General features: G+C 46.0%; 1 pseudogene; it reads left to right on the forward strand.

Moving 5' to 3' along the window:
• The first annotated feature begins 1,068 nt into the window (after window positions 1-1,068).
• Window positions 1,069-2,865, forward strand: LOC122939405 (annotated as a pseudogene).
• The last annotated feature ends 12,119 nt before the right edge of the window (window positions 2,866-14,984 follow it).

Raw genomic sequence — 14,984 nt, forward strand, 5'->3', positions numbered from 1 at the left:
TGCAATTATACACTGAACAAAAATATAAACGCAACACTTTCGTTTTTCTCCCATTTTGTATAAGCTGAACTCAAAGATCTGAAACATTTTCTACATACACAAAAGACCCATAACTCTCAAATATTGTTCACAAATATGTCTAAATTTGTGTTAGTGAACACTTATCCTTTGCCGAAATAATAAATGCCACCTCACAGATGTGGCACATCAAGGTGCTGATAAGACACAAGAAATTAAAGTCCACTCTGAAATGTGCACAGTTTTTCATTACTGGGGAGGCTTCATAAAACCAGTAAGCATCTGGTGTGGCCACCATTTGCCTTACGCAGTGCAACACACCTCCGTTGCATAGAGTTAATCAGGATGTTGATTGTGGCCCGTGGAATGTTGGTCCACTCCTCTTCAATAGCTGTGTGAAGTTGCAGAATATTGGCAGGAACTGGAACACACTGTCATCCAAAGCATCCCAAACATGCTCAATGGGTGACATGTCCAGTGAGTATGCTGGTCATGCAAGAGCTGGGATGTTTTCAGCTTCCAGGAATTGTGTACAGATCCTTGCGATATGGGGCCGTGCATTATCATGCTGCAACATGAGTTGATGGTCGTGGATGAATAGCACAACAATGGGCCTCAGGATCTCGTCACGGTATCTCTGTGCACTCAAAATGCCATCAATAAAATGCACCTGTGTTCGTTGTCCATAACATGCGTCTGCCCATACCATAACCCCATTACCACCATGGGCCACTCAATCCACAATGTTGACGTCAACATACCGCTCACCTACACAATGCAACACATGCTATCTGTCATCTGCCCTGAACAGTTAAAATCGGGACTTATCCGTGAACAGAATGCCTCTCCAACATGCCAGACACTATTGAATGTGAGCATTTGCCCACTCAAGTCGGTTGCAATGACAAACTGCAGTCAGGTCCAGACCCCAATGAGGACGATGAACATGCAGATGAGCTACCCTGAGATGGTTTCTGACAGTTTGTGCAGAATTTCTTTGGTTATGCAAACCGATTGTTGCTGCAGCTGTCTGGCTGGTCTCAGAAGATCATGGAGGTCAACATGCTGGATGTGGAGGTCCTGGGGTAGTGTGGTTTCACGTGGTCTGCGGTTTTGAAGCCGGTTGGATGTACTGCCAAATTCTCTGAAAAACACCTTTGGAGATGGCCTATGGTAGAAAAATGAATATTCATTGCACGGGCATCAGCTTTGGTAGACATTCCTGCAGTCACCATGCCAATTGCACACTCCCTCAAATGTTACGACATCTGTGGCATTGTGCTGTGTGATAAAACTGCACAGTTCAAAGTGGCCTTATATTGTGGGCAGTCTAAGGCACACCTGTGCAATATTCATGCTGTCTAATCTGCACCTTGATATGCCACACCTGTGAGGTGGGATGGATTATCTCGGCAAAGGAGAAGTGTTCACTAACACAGATTTAGACATATTTGTGAACAATATTTGAGAGTAATGGGTCTTTTGTGTATGTAGAAAATGTTTTAAATCTTTGAGTTCAGCTCATGCAAAATGGGAGCAAAACCGAAAGTGTTGCGTTTATATTTTTGTTCAGTGTATTTTGAAAAGCCTTGTGTAGTGTAAAAAAGGAAAAAATTAAGGCCTAATTTCCATTCAGCGATGCAATTATATATTCTAAAGCCCTGTCTGCCCTGTATTAGTGGAAAAAGAAAAATATATTTGCTGTTCAGCGTTGCACTTTTTTGTTGAAAAGCCTTGTGTAGTGGAAAAGTGGAAAAAAATTAGGGCCTAATTGCCATTCAGCGGTGCAGTTATATATTCTAAAGTCCTGTCTGCCCTGTATTAGTGGCAAAAGAAATAAAGTGGAAAAAAATAAAGGCCCGAAGTAGGTCATCGGCACAAAGGAGCAGTCCTTTTCACAGCTCGAGGTATCCTCTTGGAAGCTTAACCTCTGCATATTGACGGTCTGCATTGAGAAGCTTGTCTAAAAGAAAAATCTCGCAGTACACCCCCTTGGAGGAATCTTTTGATCTGACACAGGCTGCTTTGCTCCTTCAAAAACAATGGACTCTGTACAGCGTGACACCAATGTATAATTTCTCATACACCAGACTGAAAGAGTATTCCAAGCACCTGGCTGCCCACACATTTGCCGAGAAGCAGAAGGGTCTTGCCATGAACCTAAAAGCCAAATGTTGCTGTTTACCTGGACTCAAAGGAAAGGACAAAGATCCACTGGCTGTGCTTATACAGATTTCATCAAAGCCTCCACTCACCAAGGCAAGCACAGAGGACCAGATTGTGTGGACAGGTTGGTTCTGCGGGACGTACACAGAGGACGATCTATTGGGGGTGTTACCAAAGACATTTACTTGCCTCCCACTTTTTCTGTATAACGGCTCCGAGGCGCTCACCGATATCGTAGGGACGTGGTTCCAAAGAAACTTTGTTGTTTCGGCAAGCTGGTGATCACTGATCAGTTCTCAGGATCTTAGGTGGCTATTATCGATGTGGACCAGGTATGACATTTCTGGATCAGTGTCAGCCACAGAGCTTGTTTTCTCTGTGCCCTTCAAACCTCGCATGGACATTTCTTATGCCATCCACAGAGAGGACTTCAAGACAATGGAATTATATAAAGAAATCAAATGACCAGGCCACGTTGGAAGAAGTGGACAATTTATTCCAATCTCTTTACTCGCATTTCTTTAGACAGTTTAGAATCATTATCAGCAACCCAGCTCATCAAGGTGACGGCATCTGTGGCATCAGCGCATTGTGAAGGAAGTGAAGGTCCTCAGTAAGGACTACCTAATCCGAGTGCTGGGATTCATCACGGTGCTGGCCATCAATAGCATCCAGTATTGAACACATAGACAACTCTCACCCCGGACCTTGTCCACAATGTTCGGGATACCCCGGACGTCTTACATGTCTTATACATGATACCTGCAGTGCTTACTATTTGTTATGCCGGATCTTACCACTCTGTTACAGCGGCTGTGAGACCTGCATATACTAAGGCTTATTTATTAAGATTTTTTGGTGTTGCCTGTACCGACCAGTTACCTTCCAGTTGTGATTGTGCAGCCTGCACTGTAGGAATGAGCTGGAGTCAGCCTGTTTGCTGGACTGTCCTCCAGTTATCAGCCATAACCCCATGTATTTCATGATCAATATGCATTACCATCATGGTCACCCCGACACTGGTCATCAATCCATTCTTGTTGATGAAGCTTTTTTTTTTTTTTTTTCTTTTAAATCTTGTGGTTTTGCACCTTCTGTGTTGTATTTTATGTGTGTTAATGTCCTGTTTGTTAAAAAAAAAACATTAATTTTTTTTCTCAGATAAAACTGTGTCAGTGGCAACACCAAACTGAAAAACCTATGGCTAGGTGTTCTACCCAGCGACTCACCCAAGTGTCGCAAGATAAAGTATGTTGTGGTAAAATTTGGATCTGGGAGGCATTCAAAATATCTAGAGTTGTGTGTATTAACCACAATGTACGTGATACTGTTAATCATTTTTTATAATTCCAATTCAGACAACATAGTGAGCAAAGAAAAAAAAATGAAAAAAATAAAAAAAAATAATGTTATAGTTGATAACTAAAATTAATAGAAATCCAATAAGGAAAAAATGGAAAAATATAAAAAAAAAATATATATGTACAGCAGGCTGGTTTTCCAGCCTGCATTTGTGGGAGGGGCATAGGGTACTTAGGCGTCCGTACAGCCTCCGACAGGCGTCGGCATCGCGTGGTGCATTGCGGTGACGTCATCTGAGTGCGACTTCCGGCCTTTCCACATCGACAAACAGCGGTGGCGGCAGCGATACCCTCTCCTGCGCAGCAGTTATCATGGTAAGCGGTCACCCCGTCGCTCCACCGCTGGTCCGGGCGCCCACCGCCAGCCCACATTCTCCCAAGCATGTCTCCGCTCACCGCTCCCTCCGCCCGCATGCCCCGGTCGGCCTCACGCACATTTACAGCTGCGGCACCCACCTGAGCACCCGGGGACCGCGGGCGGCGCAGCGGTTTGCCTGGCTCCAGAGCACTGCAGAGGTCTAACTGGCAGGGGCCGTTTCTCCAAGCCGACGTCTCCTCCTCACTGCAGGTCGCGTCACCGGTGCCAGAGCCGGAGGGAGCGGCAGACGGGGCGCAGAGAGCTGCGCTTCCCTGATGGAGGGGTCGGCTCTCTGCCTTGGGCAGGCGCAGCCCCACAATGTACATAACAAAAAATATACTCTTGTATATACATAATGCCAACCTTTCTGTACTCTAGCGCATAGATACATTGTGAGTGTGTCCTGGTACTACACTGTCCATTTGAGCTCAATACTGGTTCACACAAACCACTTGTACACGTCGAACGACAGCCATGAACCATGTATTTATGGTTCTGGCTCCGTCCACACTCATCGTCTTTTTTGGGGGATTGTTGGGTAGAGGCAACAAGTGACAAACAAACCAGGTCTGTGTCGAATATTCAACCAAATATGTTCAACAAGTCAAACTACAACTCCCAGCATGTAAACATGCTCAGGTACTCTTCTAGCTCCCATAGATGTGAGCGAAACATACTGGGAGTTGTAGTTTCCGAGCAGCGGCAGCGCCAGAGGTTGCTGGTCCCTGGTTTAGACTGTAGCTGATGCAGGGTTGGAGTTGGGGGCTCCGGTTGGGACCCCCATCACAGATTCTGTCCATGTTTTCCTTGCTTTCCTTTGCCTGGCCCGCCATGATTTCTTTTCCTGTCTCCACACTGTCACGTTCATGTTTTCTTCGTGTCCTGTCACCTGATACGTTCAGGTTCTCTTCGTGTCCTGTCACCTGATATGTTCAGGTTCTCTTCGTGTCCGGTCACCTGATACGTTCAGGTTCTCTTCGTGTCTTGTCACCTGATACGTTCAGGTTCTCTTCGAGGTCCGTCGCCTGATACGTTCAGGTTTTCTTTGTGTCCTGTCACCTGATACGTTCAGGTTTTCTTCGTGTCCTGTCACCTGATACGTTCAGGTTTTCATCATGTCCCCTTGCTTGTCATGTTCAGTTTTTCTCCTTTCCGATACGCACAGATTTTCAGGGCCGGTTTGCCTGACACATCCACAATCACTCCATGTTTCCTAGCCGTCCCGTCCAGGTTTTTCACCTTGTCCACTCACGCCAACTCCCCTCCTACTGTCCTGTCATGCTTTTTTCTGCTTTAAGTGTACCTATCACGGTCAGTTTATGCTTTTTACCTGTCACACACCCTTTGCTCTCCATTGCCATCATGCGCGGGTCATGTCACCTCACTGCCTGCCACACTGGTAAATTCCACGCTGGCATCCAATTGAGGCCTCGTCGCCAGAGGCGTCTCGGCTTTCGGTCTTGTTTACAGGACCCAACGTTTTTTCCAAGTCACCTGTCAAGCCAGCTCATGTTTCTTTTACTACCTGATACGCCCAGGCCACTTTGTTTTGCGTGTTTTTTCCAGGTCTTGTCTTTCCATCACCTGGTACCGTTCAGGTTTTCTACGTTTTTTCCTGCCTGACACTTTCAAGCCAGGTTCGCTGGCCCTAGGCATGTGTTTTCTGTCCACCCATCACAGCTTTTGGTATGTGCCACTTATCTACATAGCACCGTTTTCATCTTCTCCAGTACCATCTCCCGGCATACCCCGGGGTCTCCAGTCCGATCATTCTGCACAGTCCATCGCTCTTGTTAATTCCTGACCCGCTCAGGTTGTCATTTCTTTCTTCCCTTATTCAGGTCTCGTTCTTCCTGATCGTCATCTACGTAAGTTCCGTTTTCAGAATTTATTTGGGTGCACCTCTTCACGCAGGTACCTGTTAAATTTCTGCCTCACTTACAAATCCCAGGTTTGCGGGGTGTGAAGTCTCACCCTCTTCGCGGACTTTCCCGGGCATTTTGCTTGCTCCCAGTGTTCCTTTTTTTTCCACCCTAATTCCTCTTTGCTTCAGATCCTCCCAACAGGGTCCGGCTCAAACGGTGTGCCCATCTTCCTTGATATCATGTCCCACGTGTCTGACATTGAAGACTCAATGTCTATCCCAGAGTCAGCGATCTCCGAGGCAGCCAGCCGCGCTTCATACAGACACTGGACCATCCCCAGGTTGATCACCGAACTTAAAAAGAAAGGGATCCGCCATTCCGCATCAGCACGAAAGGCAGAGTTATATCGTCTGCTCTTTCCTGAAACACCCAGGGCCCCTGAACCACCCAGAGCCTCCGAAGACCTGGTCTCCATGTCTACCATCCAGCTATCCTTGACCCAGCTTCACGCAACCATAAACAAATTAGCGTCGTCAATTTCGGACATCGATTCAAGACTCCAGGCCATCGAGAACAAGGATTTCACGTCTCCTCCTCCAACGGAGCCCGAAGCTGTTCCTTCAACTTCCCAGGCCAACCCCCCCAGGTTCAAGTCTTGGCACTCCCAACATCGCCCCCGCTTTCTTCGTACCAAAGAATATCAGGCGGGATATCCTGGCTGGAAAGGACATCAACTTAGCCGCCATCCTGATTTCCACCCACGACACAGTCGAAAACCGGACAATTGCCTGCGGTGATGTATCGGTGGTGCTGAGGTCTAAAGACGTCCGCCTCAACAGGAAGCTCACCATTCCCAAATTCATGCTGACCTTCAGCCTGTACCGTGACATCGTGTGCTCCATTCATCCCCACCACAGGGAAGAACTGGATACATATCTATACAGGATTACCGAGTTAGGTTACAAGTGCGGCGGCTCCGCCTTCTACGAATACCATCGGTCATTTTCCGCAAAAGCTGCAGCGTCGTTCCTCCAGTACCAGCATGTCACCAACTGGGCTGTCTTGGACATGGAGCTCTTTTGCAGGCATTTTGCCGGCCAGAAAGACCCGGCTTGTGCCAGTTGCCAGTCAGTCCTCTATTCTTCCGATTGGTGCCCCCATGTCACCAACCCAACCTCTGCCAGACCAATGATCAACACCAGTGCGCAAAAGTCCAACCCCTTCACGGACAAACTCGGTCGTCCCATCACCTTCTTAGGGAAGAATCAAATATGTAACAACTTCACTCTAGGTTTCTGCAGTTATGATAAGTGTAAAGCCTTGCACATTTGCTCCATCTGCTTTAGGGCCCATCCGCAGTCCTCCTGTTCCCAACGCACGGCCAAACGCTCCTGACTAGGCGGGGTCAACATTGACCTGTTACTCTCCCTCCTCCAACAACATCATGACCCCAGTTTCGTCCTGTTTCTCAAACAGGGTTTCTCGGAGGGCTTCCATACAGGGTTAGTCACCCTTCCGCAGGTCACTCATGAATGCCCCAACCTTCTCTCATCTCTTGCAGACCCCGTGGCGGTGGACGAATTGTTGGAGGCCGAGTTGCAGAAAGGCTTCATGATCGGTCCTTTTGCCGAATCTCCTTTCCTTGTTTACCGAGTCAGCCCCATAGGCTTGGTCACTAAGAAAACCTCAAATGAAAAAAGATGAATCTACGACCTGTCTGCTCCTCATGCATCCAGCACCCCCAGCCTAAATTCCCTGGTCCCCTCAGATGAATTTTCAATGCAGTACTCTTCTCTGGACGAGGCCATAGAACTCATCTTACAGGTCGGGGCAGGAGCTTGGTTGTCAAAGGCTGACATTTCCGATGCCTTCAAGTTGCTGCCAATTCTGCCTCACCTGTGGAAGTTCTACGGCATCAAATGGAGGGCAAAGTATTATTTTGCCACCCGCTTGACGTTCGGGTCAAAGAGCAGCCCCTGGCTCTTTGACCAGTTCGCCCAAGCACTTCACTGAATTCTGGTTAACCATGCCCATTGTCCGAGGATGATCCATTACTTGGACGACTTCTTGCTGATCGAGCAGATGGTACACGCCCCGGATAGGATGGACAGCCTCCTCAAACTGTTCAGCTGCCTGAACGTTCCAGTGGCTTCAGCAAAGGTCGAGGGCTCCTCCAGGGTAATCACCTTTCTAGGCATCACCCTGGACACCATCAAAATGGAGGCCAGCCTTCCCCTGGACAAATTAATCAGACTGAAGGACTCAGTGGCCAGGCTCGTGGGTACCCGCACGGTGTCAAAGTTGGAACTCCAATCATTATTGGGGTCCTTCAACATTGCTGCCAGGATCATGCCCCAGGGCAGATCTTTCACCTCCGACTTGCTCAGACTCCTCCCAACAGCCTCAGATCAGCATGCCCTCATCCACCTCGGATGCGAGGCTTTGGCGGATCTGGCCATGTGGTCAGTTTTTTTGTCCAGCTGGAACGGCATCTCCCTTTTTGTTCCTCAGTGGAACGATGCCTCCCCCTTGGTGTTCTCCGATGCTGCTGCTTCCCTTGGTTTCGGGGCCATCTGCGGGGACCAATGGTTTGCGGGTCCTTGGCCCACGCAGGTCTCTTCAGACCAGGAGGCTGCCAAGTCCTCTCCCCTACTCGAGGTATACCCCATCGTAGCAGCTGCTTGTATCTGGGGGCAGTCATGGAGTAACAAGCCGGTGTGCTTCATGACAGACAACCAACAGTTGTCGACATCCTCGCCAGGGGTAGGTCCAGCTCCCCCAAGGTCATGCGTCTAGTTCACAAGCTCACCTGGCTGTCTTTACAACAACACTTCCGTGTCATCTGCAGCACATAGAGGGCAAGAAAAACACCGCAGCCGATGCCCTGTCCTGTTTAAACGTTAATTTGTTTTTTCAGGCCATGCCGGGAGCGTGGAGAGTCGGAATCAACCCTCCAGGGTTTGAAGCCCTGATCATGGACTAGATAAGTACATCTCCGCAGCCCATGGTCTCATCCGCAAGTAGCTCTCGGCCAATACTGCCCGGAACTATTTAACGGGGTGGAACACCTTCAGACGGTTTTCACGCCTTCACCCCAGGGGGGACAGGGACAAAGTCTCCTTCGTCCTGGCCTTCCTGGCATACTGCCACAAGGAACTCCGGCTATCCCACAATACCATCAGACTTTACCTAGCAGGGATCCAGCACCACCACATGATCAGTCACCCCAGTCACACCTCCTTCTTTTCCTCCCAGGTGGTCAAGGAAGTCTTGAGGGGCATCCAGAAGCTCTCTTCTCCATCCACTCCCACCAAACAACCGGTCACAGGGGACATATTTCAAAAAATTTATGCCGCCCTAGATGGTAGTCCTTTTGGCCCATTCAAAAGTTTGATCCTCAAAGCTGCCCTCTACCTCAGCTTCTATGGGTTCCTCAGGCCTGGGGAGTTCTGCTGCACCTCAGCCCAGAACTTAGGGCCAGCAATCAGTCAGCTCCACCGCAGTCTAGACCACTTCATCTTCTTCCTACCTTCCTCCAAAACCTCCCAAGTCGGTGCACCAGTACAGATTGAGTACTTCAATTCTTTCAATCCTTGGTGCCCAGTGACAGTGTTCAACCAACTGCTCTCCACTCTCTGTGATAGAACTCCCGACAGCCCCTTACTGCCTTTTCCCGTGCTCTCACTGACTTCTGCGCAGTTCGTCAGACACATCCGCTCCATAGCTTCGGGTCTAGGGTTCCACGCTGCCTCCATATCCGGGCATTCTTTCCAAATCGGGGCCGCATCCGCAGCTTCCAAACACGGCATTCTCGCTCACGTCATACGGAAGATGGGACGGTGGCAGTCTTCGTGTTTTTCCAGTTACATCCCACATCCACGGGTCGAGATCGCCAAAGCCTTCTCCAGTTTGGTTCTGTAATTCCTCAATAAATAAACTGCCTAAATTCATGTTTTGCCCCTTTTTTTGGCTCACCCGCGTTACATGGCTAAAGGCACACCACTAGCCAAGTTAGGTTCAACATCTCCAGTTCTCCACCTTCGCCCAGCGCTCCCCCCGGAGCCTTGACCACAAATATATATATATATATATATATATATATAAATAATAAATGGCAGCACCAACCTTGAAATATATTGGAGATTGGGTGCAAGCTCCAGTGGGAATAGCGTCCCAGGATAATATCAATGAAAAGGCTTCACGTTGGAGCCGAAATGTCGTGTTACCACTTGGTGAATAAACAGCTTTCTTTTTTTCACCTTACTGGTGTGCTGCTCTGTTTTTCATTGATATATATATTTATATATATAAAATATAATAATGTAAAATTGAAGTCCCAGAATATAGAAATATATAATATTCTCTGTTAGTCTTTCAATGTTAATCCCATTAGTGTCCAAAAGGGGGAGCAGTTAAATCAAAGTACTTAATAGTCCGGGGCGTGGCCTGGAGCGCACCAGAGCGGTCGCATGTCTCTGTAGCTCCGTGAACCACAGTCTTTAAAAGCGTCTCAAAGGACTTATCATAAAAGAACCAACTAGCCTCACCATATCTACAGGGAGTGCAAAATTATTAGGCAAATGAGTATTTTGACCACATCATCCTCTTTATGCATGTTGTCTTACTCCAAGCTGTATAGGCTCGAAAGCCTACTACCAATTAAGCATATTAGGTGATGTGCATCTCTGTAATGAGAAGGGGTGTGGTCTAATGACATCAACACCCTATATCAGGTGTGCATAATTATTAGGGAACTTCCTTTCCTTTGGCAAAATGGGTCAAAAGAAGGACTTGACAGGCTCAGAAAAGTCAAAAATAGTGAGATATCTTGCAGAGGGATGCAGCACTCTTAAAATTGCAAAGCTTCTGAAGAGTGATCATCGAACAATCAAGCGTATGATTCAAAATAGTCAACAGGGTCGCAAGAAGTGTGTGGAAAAACCAAGGCGCAAAATAACTGCCCATGAACTGAGAAAAGTCAAGTGTGCAGCTGCCAAGATGCCACTTGCCACCAGTTTGGCCATATTTCAGAGCTGCAAAATCACTGGAGTGCCCAAAAGCACAAGGTGTGCAATACTCAGAGACATGGCCAAGGTAAGAAAGGCTGAAAGACGACCACCACTGAACAAGACACACAAGCTGAAACATCAAGACTGGGCCAAGAAATATCTCAAGATTTTTCTAAGGTTTTATGGACTGATGAAATGAGAGTGAGTCTTGATGGGCCAGATGGATGGGCCCGTGGCTGGATTGGTAAAGGGCAGAGAGCTCCAGTCCGACTCAGACGCCAGCAAGGTGGAGGTGGAGTACTGGTTTGGGCTGGTATCATCAAAGATGAGCTTGTGGGGCCTTTTCGGGTTGAGGATGGAGTCAAGCTCAACTCCCAGTCCTACTGCCAGTTTCTGGAAGACACCTTCTTCAAGCAGTGGTACAGGAAGAAGTCTGCATCCTTCAAGAAAAACATGATTTTCATGCAGGACAATGCTCCATCACACGCGTCCAAGTACTCCACAGCGTGGCTGGCAAGAAAGGGTATAAACGAAGAAAATCTGAACCCCATTGAGAACCTGTGGTCCATTATCAAATGTGAGATTTACAAGGAGGGAAAACAGTACACCTCTCTGAACAGTGTCTGGGAGGCTGTGGTTGCTGCTGCACGCAATGTTGATGGTGAACAGATCAAAACACTGACAGAATCCATGGATGGCAGGCTTTTGAGTGTCCTTGCAAAGAAAGGTGGCTATATTGGTCACTGATTTGTTTTTGTTTTGTTTTTGAATGACAGAAATGTATATTTGTGAATGTTGAGATGTTATATTGGTTTCACTGGTAAAAATAAATAATTGAAATGGGTATATATTTGTTTTTTGTTAAGTTGCCTAATAATTATGCACAGTAATAGTCACCTGCACACACAGATATCCCCCTAAAATAGCTAAAACTAAAAACAAATTAAAAACTACTTCCAAAAATATTCAGCTTTGATATTAATGAGTTTTTTGGGTTCATTGAGAACATGGTTGTTGTTCAATAATAAAATTAATCCTCAAAAATACAACTTGCCTAATAATTCTGCACTCCCTGTATATCGATCTCAGACTCCAAAGGACATGCTTAAAATGCCGAGGGGCAAAAGAAGACCTGGAACTCCGGCTAAACTCACCAGTTTCTTCAGTCCGGCATCTCTCCAAGGTGGCGCCGGTTCGCGGGAAACCCTAACTCCCCCACGAGAGGAAGCTGCTCCTGCTTATGGATCCCTTCAAGACTCTCCAGCCAGTCGTTCGCCATCCTGCATATGGGACAAATCACAAGGCAAGTCACACTCTTCTGCCTCGTCCCCTGTACACCCAGACTTCATGGGTACAGAAAAAGCACCTAATGCGGGCCCTATAACTTTAGAAAACATGAAAGAGCTCTTGTCTGACCTAAAAATGTCTTTCAGCAACGATCTTAAAGCAGCTCTCACCTCACTGAAAGCAGATATAACTGCTATAGGCGACCACACGGCGCATTTAGAGGAGAAGATGGAGGAGTTTACAACAGCTCACAGCTGTCTTGTGGATGCCCATAATTCTGCTGGAGACGATATTGCTGCGATAAAGCTAAAGCTGGCAGACATAGAAGACAGATCTAGAAGGAATAATATTCGCTTCAGAAATATTCCAGAATCAGTGCAAGACACGCAGCTGCAGGATTATCTGATAGATCTGTTTGCAGCTCTCCTACCTCAGGCCTCCAACACAGACCTGTTAATAGACAGAGTCCACAGGCTTCCAAAGCCCAAGTCTATTCCAACATCCCTGCCTAGGGACACCATAGCAAGGAGACACTATTATCATATCAAGGACTCAATCCTTAAAGCGGCAGCAAAAAAGCCAGATCTCCCTGATCGCTTTCAAGAGATATCTCTATACACAGACCTCTCACCTTCCACTCTGGCTAGATGCAGGGAATTTACCTAAACCACACAAATTCTGAGAGAGCAAAGAATTCTCTATAAATGGGGTTTTCCGGTCAAGCTCATAGTCCACTACAATGGACGCACCTCAGTACTACTCTCTGCTAAAGAGGCTATGAGCTTCCTATCAAAAAATGCTCTCATCAAAGAATCGGAAGAACCGAAAAGCCCACCAAAAAAGAACCCTTCCTCATGAGTGGACAGTAGTCGGCTCTCCAAAATCCTCAACATCTCCAAAATGAGAAATTACTCTAGAAAGCTTGGCTAGTGTCAATATAGTTGCTTAGTTACCAGTTTGATTTTTTAAAGTGAAAATAGACTGGTTTGAAAATGTTAACTGTTGACCAACATCTCAACTTCATCCACCACCTCCCATGTTACATTAGCGACCTGGGGTCGCATTGGTTCACGTAGAACCGGACTTCATAATCTCACCCTTATTTTTGTTAATTCAGTTCCATTTTACTTTACCGTTTTGTTCCCTATTATTTATATGTGGTACATTACTCTATCACTAAACCCTTCATTATTGCAGGTATCTCTATTTACTTGGATCCCCTCTGTGTGCCTCTTTACTACTGATGCATTATGGTCTTACAAATAGTATCTTTGAATGTTAAGGGCCTGAATAGCCCAGCTAAACGCTCATTCTTATGGAAAGAAGCCCACAGATTGGGATGTGATATTTTATGCGTACAAGAAACGCACCTAAATGAAGCAGACAGCTTCAGAATTAAGCATAAAGATTTTCCTACTATTTTGTTCTCACATGCTTTTAATAAGAAGAGAGGTGTGTTAATTGCTATCAAAAGGTCTATAGCCTTTCAAACACTATCCCTTGATGCAGACCCAATGAGAAGATATATTATTGTTACTTGTCTGATCAATAACTCACCTTACACTATAGTGTATTTATATGCTCCTAACTCTAAAACTTTAGGTTTCATCAGGTCTATTTTGGAGTCCATCTCAGCAAAAAAGAAAGGTTCCGTCATCATCTGTGGGGATTTTAATCTGGTAATGGATCCACGTATTGACAAATCCACTCCTGTAAGTAAAAAGGATAATTACAAACTTAAAGATCTATGTCACAGGGAGGAGTTGTTTGATGCCTGGAGGACACTTCATGCCTCGGAATCGGACTACTCCTTCTTCTCAAATCCACACAATTCTTATTCCCGAATAGATTTCTTTCTGGTAGATAAGTGGCTACTCCAAAAAGTGTCGGACTCCAAGATAGGCCTGATTACATGGTCAGACCATGCTCCTATTACACTTTCTATACAAGAGAGTTTTAATCTTCAACACACTTCCCCCTGGAGATTGAATAATCTTCTGTTATCAAATCCCCGGGCCCAGACGGTTTTATAAATGAATATTACAAATCCTTTTCCCATATTTTAACTCCCCACTTGCTTTCCTGTTTTGAAAACATGATGCTTGATAAAGGAATCCCAACAGAAATGCTTCAAGCTATAATTATCACTCTGCCAAAACCTGGGAAATCCCCTAATACACCGGCTAATTTTAGACCAATATCCCTTTTAAATACTGATCTAAAATTATTCTCTAAAATTTTAGCTAACCGCCTAGCAGATATATTACCAAATCTCATTGACTCAGACCAGGTGGGTTTTGTAAAACACCATCAAACATCAGATGGAACGAGACGTTTCTTGGACTTAATTGAGATTGCCCATACCCGTCGAACGCCTTCTCTGCTCCTTTCAATGGATGCGGAGAAGGCGTTCGACAGGGTCCACTGGGGATTCCTTCAGTCAGTTTTGCAAAAATTTGGATTTAATGGCCCCCTATTGTCAGGCATACTAAATTTATACTCCACACCACAAGCATTTGTCTACTCTTCAGGATTCAAATCCAAACTATTTCCCATCTCAAACGGTACCAGACAGGGATGCCCCCTATCTCCATTAATCTTCGCCCTAATAATGGAACCATTAGCTAGTCATATCAGATCGTCCCCCCACATCAGTGGCATTCCAGTTTCAGATAAAGACCATCACATAGGCTTATTCGCAGACAATGTTCTTTTATTGCTATCTAATCCTTTTTATTTAAAAAAGACAAATTTTACAAACAATGGGAGATTTGGTTGAATAGTACCTTCCATGTTCGGTCCAACCCATCAAACTCCTTAGTCATCTAAATTAGATCCAGTTCATATAACACAAAGAAACATATCTTGTAAAACAAAACAACCTGAGACATCAAACTTAAGATGCGTTTTATACCTGCAA

This window comes from Bufo gargarizans, chromosome 5 (genome assembly GCF_014858855.1).
Source record: "Bufo gargarizans isolate SCDJY-AF-19 chromosome 5, ASM1485885v1, whole genome shotgun sequence".
Taxonomy (NCBI): Eukaryota; Metazoa; Chordata; class Amphibia; order Anura; family Bufonidae; genus Bufo; species Bufo gargarizans.